The sequence below is a fragment of the Cavia porcellus genome, unplaced genomic scaffold (assembly GCF_034190915.1).
Source record: "Cavia porcellus strain 051 isolate PalLab524CR breed Dunkin Hartley unplaced genomic scaffold, mCavPor4.1 scaffold_21, whole genome shotgun sequence".
In the NCBI taxonomy this organism is placed as follows: Eukaryota; Metazoa; Chordata; class Mammalia; order Rodentia; family Caviidae; genus Cavia; species Cavia porcellus.
Genome location: NW_026947504.1, coordinates 58,744,974 through 58,757,826, shown reverse-complemented (window position 1 = coordinate 58,757,826; position 12,853 = coordinate 58,744,974).

The following is a 12,853-nucleotide window of genomic DNA, read 5'->3' as shown; positions in this document are numbered from 1 at the left end:
CACACAGAGTCACACCGCCAGTAGGTGGAAAAGCAAAGGTTAGAACCAGGCTTGTTGGTTTCTTAAGGTTTTATTTAGCCCATTGAAAACATACTTTTGCTAAATTTTTCTGAGTATCACATGATTTGTAAAAAACGTTCGTGAGTGAATGTAAAAATCATACTTGTAACAATAATAATTCAGCTAACACTTCAAGTTATAGGTAATTAAATTGAATAATTTAGAATATAATGATGCTGCTGTATTAGCAAGATAGACAATTTAGTGATGCTTACTACTGAGCACAAAAGAGCCATTTAATTTAAACAAGGTAATTCACATGTTTGATTTGCCTAAAGCTCATAAAATGCCATTTCATTAAATCACATTTTCATTTATATAAGATGACTGTTGTAGAAAAGCTATTTCATTGTTATAGAAGTTAGAATAGTATCATATGCTGATATTAAATTATGAACAGATAAGAACAAGTACTTTTTGGAAGAAAATATACTTAGCGATGTTAATTTATTTACTCATTTAGTAAATAATAATTGAGCATCAGCCATGTGCTGAGTGGGATTCTAGATACCTGCGGTGTAGCAGATTTCCTCCACAGAGTAAGTTCACAGAGCTACACATTGTAGGGGGCCGGATAATGGCCCACAATATGTCAGGCCCTAACCTCCAGAGCCTGTAAACATTACATTAGGTGGGAAGAGAGCCTTTGGCAGGTGTGATTGGTGATCCTGACATGGGGAGGTTTTATCCTGGCCTATAGTAGTAAACTCTTAATGCAGTCACATGTATCCTTCTAAAAGAGAGGCAGGAAAATTTGTAGCTACACAGAGGAGAAGACAATGTGTAGGTAGAACAGAAAGCTGATTGAAGATTGGCTTCAAAAACTGGAGCAGTGTGGACACAAGCCAAGGAATGCTGACAGTTACCAGAAAGGAAGAGATGTGAGATGGACTGTCCTCTAGAGCTTCCAGTGCTTGGGGACCCCACAACACCTTGATTTCAGCTCAGTGATGCTGGTTTTAGATCTCCAGCCCTCAAACTGGAGAGAATAAATTTCTCATCTTGGTGGTTTTAACCCACCAAGTTTGCAGTCACTTGTCATAGCAGCAACAGGAAATTTATACAGGTGTGCACAAATAACCTTAATGTATCAGTGGTCATTGCTAAAAATGGAAAATGTGATAAATAGTGATGGAAGGACATCCTTGGAAGGGCACAGCCAGCAGGTGTGGGCAAGCACTTCAGAGGGGCTTATGAGGCTGGAGCAGGACCAATGCAGAGAGAACAGCTGGGATCCACAGGAACAGGGAACAAACTGAGGCAGACCAGTACAAAGTAAATATGATGGTGCCAGAAAGACAAGTTATGGCTCCTTGTGTGGAATTTGTCAGACCCAAGAAGACTGGATTTTAATTTGCTAGCTGTGCAGACACTGAAAGATTTTTAACAAGGAATAACATGATTTGCTTTCTAGAATACAGAGATGATCATACAAAGAATGGATTGTAAGGGCAAACAAGGAGGCAGACAGTTCAGAGCCTCACAGAACAGGGTGCTGGTGGCTGACACCAAGGTACCACCCTGTGCCAAAAACTGGCTCCTGTTTTAATTGACATTATCATTATTGCCTCAGTGACCTCCTGCAACAATTTGGATGGCTCTTCTTGCTTTCTTATCCCAATGTCCCCCCTCTCTCTCCTGCCCTTACACATGGGCAGATGATCCCCAAGTCCTTGTTGGATCCCAACTCACTTACACCGGTCCATTGCCCCTGGCCTGTTTTTGTTCAGGCCTTCTTTTATTTGTATTTGCCTGGATGAGTAGAGTAGAGGACCAATGATTAGCTGGGCGGTTCTGGGTAAGTTACTTAACCTCTCTCCTTGGTATTATTGTCCATAAAATGGTGAAAACAGTAGCCTCACTTCCTAGTAAGGTGTGGAGATTGCATGAGATAATAGACACAAAGTTCTTGGAACCATGAATGTCACTAATAAAAAAGAAATCTTAGCTTCTGCCATGACTTGCGCAGCCAGCAGAATCCAGAGAGTGAGTCACAGGAGATTGAGAAAATACTACAGACACACACTAAAAGAAAAACTGGGACTGGGTGGGACCTGAACTCTGGTAGAGATGTACGGACAACCCAGCATGTTCCACCTCTTTATTTATACACAGCAATAAGAGGAAGTGCGTGACAGGAGTCAAAAGGGAAGGTCTCAGTGTTCTGCTGAGAACAGTGGAAGCGAAACATTTTCAAAGCTATCCGTGCTGTAAGCAGGGAGGGTCATCAAGGCCAGACACCTGCTGGACCCGCCTGCTCCCTTCTCAGCGACTTGCTCACCTCTGGCACTCCGTGCTCTCAGGGTGGCTTGCTCATGCCCCGGCTGTGTGGTCACTCTCCAGGTCAGCTGCTCCCCTTTAGCTGCCCCCCTCATCTTCATGATCTTCATCTGCATCTCATCCTAAGTGAGCTTCTTCCCCTCCTGCATCATTCTGTCTTCTCATCCCTTCTGCACGCCACGATGGGATTAGTCTTCCTAAAGAGCTGCTTTGATCAGTTCACTTTTCTAGAAACCTCCAATAACTACAGATACTTTCTCTCGTGACGTATGGACTCACAGCCTGGCTTTTGGTCCCTTCTTCTTGCCTTCCAACCTCCCAACAATATTGCCCAACCACAGCCAAATGGTGACTCATTTTTCCTAAACACAAGTGCGGGCAGCATTTGCTCTTCTCTCCGGGCCTGGCTCTCAGTTTCCCCCGCCTGTGTCTCCCCTCCCCTTGGCCCCCCTAAGTGCCTCCCCTGGTGCCTGTGGGGGTGCGCTCTGCAGTCCTATAAATACTTCCTACAGGTTCTTATCCTTTTCTTCCCTGGATGGTCTTTTATCTACATGTCTTTCTTGGTGCAGACAAGAGACCCTCTTTCCTCCTTGATTTATCAGAAGACCTTGCTCAAAACTACTTAACTTGAAGTGTGTCCTAGACAGAACAAAAGCCCGCTGGTGAGGTGGTCAGGCCTAAGAAGGTGGGAGAGGAGCCACAGTGCCTTTGCCTAAGACAGAGGTGTGACTTTCCTAAGAGGCAAGGGCTAAAGCAGGCATATTGGAAACCTGCAGGTTTTTCCATGTAGGACCATGCATCAATTCATGTGGTGCCTGAGGCAAATGTGTGCTTATCTTGTTAGCTGACTAATCCAAGATGGAAGGAGGATTGCTTAAGAGGAGGATGAAGAGCATGAAGAACATGAGGATGTCTTGATCTGACCTGAAAAGATGATGAGCCTGCCCACCGCTCTCCCTGGACCAGTCTCGAGTCCTCAATCTACCTCAGCCCAGAAGCAGGGAGGACCAGGCAGGAAACATCACTGCATATGTTACAGAAGTTGTAAGTTACAGAATTTTCAAAGGAAATCTTCAGAGAGGCAAGCATTTTCCTGGCATGGTGTGGGGTGCCTGCTCTGAGAGACCTGGGGAAGAGGCTACAGGAAGGATGTGCGAAGGGGGGAACATCAAGATGGGACCTGGCAGAGCATGTGAGGCTCCATCTCCTTGCTCGGGACCAAGTCTGGAAGATTTGGCAGAAGCGCTTACCTGTAACTTCAACTGTGATTCTCTATGTTGAAAATTATCTTTGGAGGTTTTATCTAGTGATTAACATTCTCAGCTGCCTTCCCCCCTCAATGCACATTCACATTTTATAGAGGAAGGAGAGTTCCACTGTGGTATCAGAAAAGATTAAAGTGCTTATTTTTGGTCTTCTCACTTTCTCTTTCCTTTCCCCAAAAAGAAGAGTAGGAATAGGGCTTTTTTATAATTCAAGAGAGGCAGAAATTTCCTGGGGTTGTATCTTATGCGGCAGTGAATGGGAATGCTTGATCTTGAAAGCAGGAATCAAACTTGACCCTTCTTTTGCTGTCTGAGCTCTTCTATACTCAGATACAATGCATCCTTTTTGTTCCCCAGCTCCCTGCTGTGTCACAAACCACACGGGCTTGCTAAGCCCACAGGCTTTGCTCTCTGTGTTTTGTCTCCATCTGTGAACCCAATGAAGGGGTCAGCCAGGGGAGGGGGCGTCACATAACTCATTTCTTGGGGATGGAGTAAGAAGATACATTCTGGCCCCCAATATCCCACAATGTCACTGGGAACTTTCTGCACCTACAACAAAGTAGAACCCACCTTTTGTTCCTCGATCTGGAAACCTATGCCATCATTAGATTCATTAGAACCCAAATGGAAACGCCTAATCAACAAGCACTCAGGGAAGAACTCTGTATACCTATACTGCAGACTGCAGGACTGTGTTTGGTGGGATCTGAAGCAAGCGTGGTCCTGGAAGACATGGTTCTACTCCAGGCATTTGGGCGGGTCAACTCTGAGATCACCTGTGGGATCCACTGCACAGCGGAGATTCATGATCAAGGGGTGCTAGCCCCAGGTGCTTAACTGCCTCACTGACCTCCAAGAACTGGCAGGATCATTCTAAAGAACAACCTGGAACTGCCTCTTACTCATCTTCATATTTAACTGTCAAGCCCTGAGCCTGGCAGAAAGTAAGAATCCACCCACATTTATTAGAGGGGATTAAAGCAGGATTGAACACAATTTTATGTTCAAATTTCAGGATGAAATTGAAGGGCTTCGGCTCTATCAAGGTGGAGAAGAACTCCCTAAAGACATCACTAGGCATCTCATTTGCATAGGAAGTAAAGTGACAGCCCCAAGTAGAACCAGAATCTTTAAATACAAATAAAGGACTGTAAAAAGAAAACAATATAAAAGAAATTGGGAAGCTTTCAGACTGTTTAGGTTTTATTTTTCTTATTTTCTGTAGAGTTTATATTTCTACCTTTAATTGTACTATAGATCCTCCCTCACCCTTCACCTCTGCTAGCGCTGATTCATGCATGAAAACCCGCGCGCGCGCACACGCACGCACGCACGCACGCACACACACACACACACGCACGCACACACACACACACACACACACACACACACACACGCACGCACGCACGCACGCACATGCGCATGCCTGTATCCCTTGTAACCAAGTATATGTTATGTTGCTATTCAGAACAGAAACCATAAAGAAATAAAGACCTACTGAGATTATCACCACAAATCTTTCCCCAGGCTTGGGAACCGTCTTGTTGGGCCTCTTCTGCACGGAGCGATGATCCGGGACCTGCCATTTCCTGGCAACCACGGACCAGGTAGGTTAAATTGATGGCTCGAGATTCCGCCTTGGGGCATTAACTTTAGTCAATTATTGAAGTCACTGCTAGTTTTGAAATAGTGTTTGCTTTAAATCTCAAATAATGTAAATCTCACTGGCAGGAAGAGTCCCTCGGCAGCTATTCCAGCTCTGGTGAAAACCCAGAAAAGATGCTACGAAGTTAGAAAGAAAGAGTTGAGCAGGCCTGTCATTTGACTGACACAACAATCATCTTTAACATGCAGAGAGAGATGAAGACTTCTGTTTTGCTTCATTTATGTGGCACAGAGAAACCACCGATTTGCGTTTCAAATTATAGCATAATAGTTCATTTATGCAAACCATAAATGAGCTTATGTAATGTTGTTATGAATAATAATACACACCAATCTTGGCAGGCATTTCTCCCTTGTTAATTCTTATATTTTGTTTGTATTTAATACACCATTAAGATCTAGAGTCCTAAAATTTGTTCATTCAACCAAAATTTACTGACAAGCACTATGTTCCATGTTAGGCAGTGGGCTCTAGGGACTCTTCCAAGCTTCCAGTCTATTGAGTGACATCAGGATATGCTTACAAGGAGATGTAATTACAACCCTGTTATAGGGGCCATGAGAGGGTGCATTCATTTCTTATGGCTGCTCTAACAAAATACTTCAAACTGAGTAGCTAAAGTAACAGAAATGTATCCTCTGATGGTTCTAGAGGTCAGAAGCCTGAAATCAAGGTTTTGGCAGACCATGGTCCCTCAGGAGACTCGAGGGGAGGACCCTTTTCTTTCTCTTCTTAGTTTCTGTTTCTTTGCAGCAATCTTTAGCTTCCTTGTCTCTGCCCTTCCATCATGCCATTCTCCCCGTGCGTCTCCATCTACCTATGGCCTTCCCAGGACACTGGTTTTCCTGGAACAGGAGCAAACCCCACTCCAGTATGATCTCATCAGAACTGATTATATGTGCAACAACACCATTTCCAACAAAGGCCAGCTCTGAGGTACTGGTGATAAAACCCGAACCCTTTGTGTGTGTTTTTCGGGGGTGGGCTGAGAGGTATGTGCACAATTCAATCCATAACCAACGCATCTTTCAAACTTGACTTCTTCTTGTGAATGGGAGCAAAGCATTAAGGTCGCACTCTTACTCTGTGAGCAGAATTGAAGGCAGGAATATAATCCATCTCATCCTGGAACAAAGCTGTGTTGGTCCTCAGCATGGGGCAGCCCTAACTGACGCCCACAGAGCCTCCAAGGTCTGCCGCTGGGAAATGTTTGGCTCCTTTTCTTTTCCTATCTTACCCCACCTTACTCTGCACCCTGATATGATCCAACCAATTCATTGTGGGACCTTGAGAAAGATTTAGTGGTTTCAGTGCAGTGTGGGGCAGTCTGTCTGCGCCATCCCTTTGGAGCTGGTGCACTGAGGGGCCATCGGGACATGGCCACCAGGGCAATGCCTCAGGTCTGTAAGCTTGGCTTCTAGGCTAGGACCACTGTTAGGCTGTATCTACACCATTTCCCTCAAAGGAGAGTGGTTCATGAGACCAAGAAGGAGAGCTCAGGAAGAGTGTACTTTAAGGTCCTTCACATCATGACACCCAAAACAATGCTGCAATCACTGCTTGGTAAGGGCTCCTGGTAGGATTAGTCACTGGCAGGAAAGTCAGGATGCAGAGGACAGTTGCCACAGCTCAAGTGAGCCGCTCCTGTCCTGCTGTCCCCAGTCCTAGCACTCCAAACAGAACAGCTAAAGAGGATGCGCCTAGAGCATTTTTCATACCTTCCTGCCCTTCATACTTGAGAAACCAGGTCTGATCTGTCCCAGGGATGGAAGAAGCTTCACACAGGATGAGGTACCAGATTATTATCTTGTTATCAGAATATCAGATTGTTTTGGAGGATTGTTTTTGCTTTGTTTTGTTGAAACTGACCTTGAACTATGTAGCCCAGGCTGGCCTCCAACTTGCAACGATCCTCCTGCCTCAGCCTGCTGAGAGCTAGGATCACAGGTGTGTGTCGCTACAGCGGACTGTTTTGAAGTTTTTAATATATGACAGTAACAATGTGCATTATTACCTGGAAATAACTAGGAAAGCTACATGCTCTGCCAGATACTGCCCAAGGTCAGAAAAGACTTGGATCGGAAGACAAAGGTGTGAAATATTAGACTGGCTACCGATGGTGACATACTGTATTCATCTGAAATGTGTGTGTGGACAAAACTGACCGGAAGTGGCTTACTGAAGGGTCAGGGTTATCTTGAACCAGCCGCACTGAGTAAGAAACAGAAGTCCTAAGTGGATTCACCACTGCGTACTATCACGGCCTCTAGCCTGACAGGTGTTGGTGCAAAGGGTTTCCCTGGACGGCCTCTGCTCCATGCTCCCTCTCTGGCTTCCCTATTCTCTTGCTAGGACAGTTAGACCTTGGTTTTTGACTGCTGTGAAGCTGTCAAATTTGGTTCTCAACACGTTTTGATGCAAAAGTTTATCCTTGCATTTGTCATTTGTTTGGTACTCCATGTGCAAGCTAGAACTCATTGATTGACTGCCTCGTAGCTGGTATTTGCTTGGTATTCATTCTCCATCCTCATCGTGCCTCACAAGAACCGTGGGTACTGAGACACCACTGTGCTGCTTCCCCACAGAGTGAGCCCTCCAGGTGCAGACTCCACCTTTCTGTCTTTCTAGCTCAAAGCCCTGTCCTTCCCCAAGGGAATTTCAGTCCTTTGGTTCCTTTCCTTGTGTTGTAAACTTGAGTAGCCAGGATTCAGCCAGCTGCTAAAAAGTGTGTCAGTTTGACCTCATGGCAGCAAAAAGAAATTCAGACCAAATAAAAGGGGTTGAGCATTTCCTTTCCAAAAGGGGGAGATGGTGCTGGCCTGCACCCTGTCTGGTGGTTACGTGGGAGCTTAAGAAAGAGAAATGTTCCCTGGATTCAAATCTCCCTATCCAAATGTGCATTTGAAGAAGGCTCTTCCCCTGTGCACATTAGCATTTAAGGAACACTTCTCTCTCATCAGTAGAAACGAGAACAGTTCTGCCATCTAACCAGATGTCACACGTCCTGACTGATGTCAGTGACATTACTAGAGAAATGTCAGGCTGGATACCACATCCTACATCCCATATGCTGCCTGCGAGATTAGGAATTCAAAGTAATTTTCTCCTCTCAATCATTCATTGAGTGGTAATTTCTTCTCTCTCTCTCTCTCTCTCTCTCTCTCTCTCTCTCTCTGTGTGTGTTTTGTTTTTAATATTGGTTTCTTGTTTTGTATTTTGGACACAGAATATCTCTATGCAGTTCAGGCTGGCCTTAAATTTACAGCAATCCTTCTGTCTCAGCCTCCCCAGTGCTGAGATTACAGGTATGTGCCACCATGCCCAATCAGAATGACAATTCTTAAAATCTATCTGATGATAAGGATTTCCCCCCTTTTATTAATAGATGTTTGTAGTATATACATACTACATTCATCATGGGGAATTGATACAAGTACATAATCCTTTCGCTCCCCTCACATCCCTTCCTTGGTATGCATTTTTTTAAAGACTTATTTTGGACGTTTCTATAATCATGCTCTCCTGTCCATCCTTGGAAAACTGTTTGGCCACAGCAGATTTGCTGGCCCTCATAAAGACAACCAGAATAAACTTTTGACATCTGCTTTCCGACAAGATCACTAAATACCACGCGGTCAGCTGCCTTACAGAGCACAGGTCTCAGGAAGCAGCAGATTGAAGGAGATTTCTGGACACCACTGATGCCCTGAAAGTTCTAAAAAATGAAAATCTTCATTGGAAGTTTCTTTCATAGTCCTTAAAGAATGAATTCCACAGAACTTGGCAGGTTTAAAGAGCAAAACAAGATCTCTGGAGCAAGACAGAACATTCTCTAAATTTCAAAGTGTATATAAAATATAAATCTGACTTTAATTTTTGGAGTGTTATTTTTTTCCAGCAACTATCCATAAAGCTCTCAAAATAAGAATTGAGTGCTGCTCTGCATTTACTCTGTGCTCATTTTGACAGTTTATTTTAAAAATCTGAACTTCACCAGGGCCTTCTCCTTAGCAACAGACATTAAATCAACTATCAGTGGGCCAAGCATCACATCCTTCTAGGGATACGTGGCAAAATACATCGCAAACCCACACAGCAAGATACAGATCACATACAAGCTATTAAAGAACATGCAGAAGAATCCCAGCTCTTATTCTCAAAATGGCTTCTAACAAAATGTATGCTCAGGTATAATGAGCTCATTTCTCTAATCCGAATTGCAATTCAAGCCCAAGAAGTATATTCATTTGCATGAAATATTCTTTCTAAGAAGTTCCTCCCAGGTGAGGAATTTTAAATGTATTTCTTTCCACAGGTAAGGCAGACAAATGGCTTGAATTGGTCAAGGGTTATATTTCTCCCAGCCAACATATTCCAATTGGTTTCTCATTCCATGGGATCAATAAACAGCCGGACTTCTATGCATAAAACTTTCTGAAGCTTTCTGTTGCTAACACAGACCATTTCTTCAGCTTCCCCCAAGGTAAGGCCTTAAAAATCCTGACATCCCTGAAATATGTACAGTCACAAAAACAATAAAAGGAGGAACACGAGAGAGACAAACTCAGCTCTGGCTGAGCCCTGGAGACAGCCGTGCAGCACAGCTCACACCTTCTTCTCGAGCTCCGGCCAAATTTAACCCCGGCAGCAAGAACACGCCTTGATTTCTGTCACAGCCACCTTCACCCCAGATAGGACCAAATGTGAGAAGAATTAATGTGATAGAGCAAACGCTATGAGTCATAAAAGCTCCTGAAGGGGCTCAGACCTGCAGACGAACACAAAGATTGAAGATGTTTCAATGTGGTAATCTCCATTTATAGACTTCCCTAGTGCTGGGGCTCTTGCAGGCAGCCTGGGAATCCTTCCCAGCCATGATGTTCTCTAAGCATCAGCTATCAGCTCTGCTGCCTGCCCGCCTCAAGGGCTAGGGGCTGCATAGATCACACATTTCCTCTTAAAAGCAGAATCCTGGGGAAACTTGCCTAGAAGGATTTTTGCAGGAATGTGTGTTCTTCTCAAAAATAGGCCACCTTTTCTTACAGCTTTTGTGAGAAGGTAGAATCAGAGCCATCCTTTCATCTCTTGCCATCTTTCACGACCACATTCTTTCTCTTTTTCTTGAAACTCCATGGGACTGGGTGTGGGAGCACATGCCTATAATCCCAGCACTTAGGCTGAGGCAGGAGCATTGCTGTACTATATTACCTTAAAATTTCAAGTAAAACCCCTCCTCAGCTCTGTATATTGGCATATTAATCATTTAGGCTGTGTCTGTCAAAAAGCTGTCAGGACAATGTGGATTAGTCCTAAATTACTTATACAACCTATTTTATCCCCCTTCAAGACTGAGGATACCAAAGAAAGAAATTTACAGGGACATTAAACTATCAGTGAGTGTCCACAAAGTCTCTAATGATTGCCCTATACCAAGAGTCACCTTGGATTCCAGCAAAACCTCCACAAAACAGAGACTGTGCCTGGTGTGGTGATGTACACCTGTAATCCCAGCACCCAGGAGGCTGAGCAGGAGAATCACCATGAGTTCAAGGCCAGCCTGGCTACACAAGCAAGTTCAAGGCCAGCCTGTACCACATAGCAAGACCCTGTTTCAAAAAGAAAGAAAGAAAACAGAGACTTCACCACGCAGAAAAATTGTCTCACCAAGTCTGAACTGTCCCTCAAGTGATAAAGACTTCTCCCAGAAAAAAAAAAAAGTCTCGCAGAGCCACCATCCAAAACCAGATAATGATCAGCTAGACTCTAGCCATCTCAGCAGATCCACAAAAGCTAGTCTTGTTGTTATGTTAAGGGAATAGCCTGGTCCTCAGCACCGCAGCTGTGCCTCCGTGAGTTCCTCTCCCTGAAGACCCTTTCCTAGTTTCTGTTACTTCCTAGCTCCACCTAATAAACCTGCCAGTGTCTCTCACTGATTTCCCTAAAACTCCTTTCCTGTGATGGTGTTAGGAACCTACTCACCAGGTAAGTTGAGGTCTCTGTCTCCTTTTGGGGGATTCCTTCTTGAATACTAGTGACAAAGAGAATTAGAAACAATACAGGACAAACACCTATAATCTGAGAATCCGAATTAATTAAACTGCAAACCTTGAACGCCCACACGACTCCGTAAGTGGGAAGTTCCACACCTGACCTCATGTGACAGGTCCAAGTCAAAACGCAGGTACACAAAAATAACACATAAAATTATCTTCAGGCTATGTGTTTAAGGGGTACATGAAATATAAATGAATTTTGTTTTTAGATTTGGGTGCCATCCCCAAGATGTTTCACTATGAAAGTGTAAATATTTCAATCCCTCCCCCAATCTGAAACATTCCTGGTCCCAATTATTTCAAATAAGGGATTCTCAAACTGTGGTATCCAAGAGTGGGTTTTTTTGAATTTACTATGGATTAAGTGACAGTCTAGGCCCTGCAACTAGAGATATGCTTGGTAGAAAAGGCTTTGACCCTGTCCTTGAGGACCCTGTGGATGAAAGAGGACCCAGAGGAGCGAAGGCTTTTACAGCTCCTGAGAGCTTTCTCCAGCATGAGTGTAAGAGGCAGCATCTGAGAGTAGCGGGCTCCAAGTTTTTTAGAGCAACCAGGAAATTCCTCAGTATGTTATCTCCTTAGGAATTTTAAAGGAAGGGCTAGAAAGCCCAGAGGTATTTTGGTTGGTGTATTTTGGTTGACTTGGGGGGACAGTAGTGTCCAGGGCTCGAAGCCAGGTCCTGGCATAGTAGTTAGTCTGGGTGGGCCGTGGAGTTCCTCAAACACCAGTGGGTCAGTGTCTGCTTGGGTTGCCTTGGGATGCAGAAGTCTACTAACTCCAAGGAGTCACAGTGTCTTGAAGACTGGATGTTTTGCCAACTGGAGCAGAGATGGACTAACTGGACCTTGCTGGAAAAAACAAGGGAGTTCCCAAGGGGATGATCTGATACAAGTTAATGATTCAGCTAAACTGTCATCCTGCCTCACTTGCCTGCCTTGCTAGCTAACACAAACATCTGTGCTCAGCAGAGCTCTGTGCCTTTGTCCTTTGATAAAGGTTGGAGTCAGTTCAGGGCTTTACTCCTGTCTAAAGTTCCCTGGCAGCATAGACAAAGATACTCTGTCTCTCACATCTTCATTTGTCTAAGAAGGTTCGCTGGCCTGAATCCATCTCTAAATATGTAAAATGGAGACAGAAATATATAGTTCACAGGGTAATAATAATAATTAATTTCCAGTACTGAGGATCACACTAGGGGTTCTGGATCACTGAGCTACATTCCTACCCCTTTTTATTTTTATTTTGAGACTGGGTGTCTGTAAGTTGTCCAGACTGACCTCCAATTTGCAATCCTCCTACCTCAGCCTCTCAGACAGCTGCACCCTCACGCCCAGCTTGGCTCATGGAATTAGCCGAAGAATAAAAACCCTATAAGACCAACCCAATGCTCATGATAATCCCCAGTATTTGAGGCTCCAATAAAAAGCATCTTTTTTAAGTTTTTATACTTGTGCTTTAAACTTAAGCTTGATGATGGACCACATGAAACAGAGAGACAGAGAGGCAGAGACAGACAAACGGAACC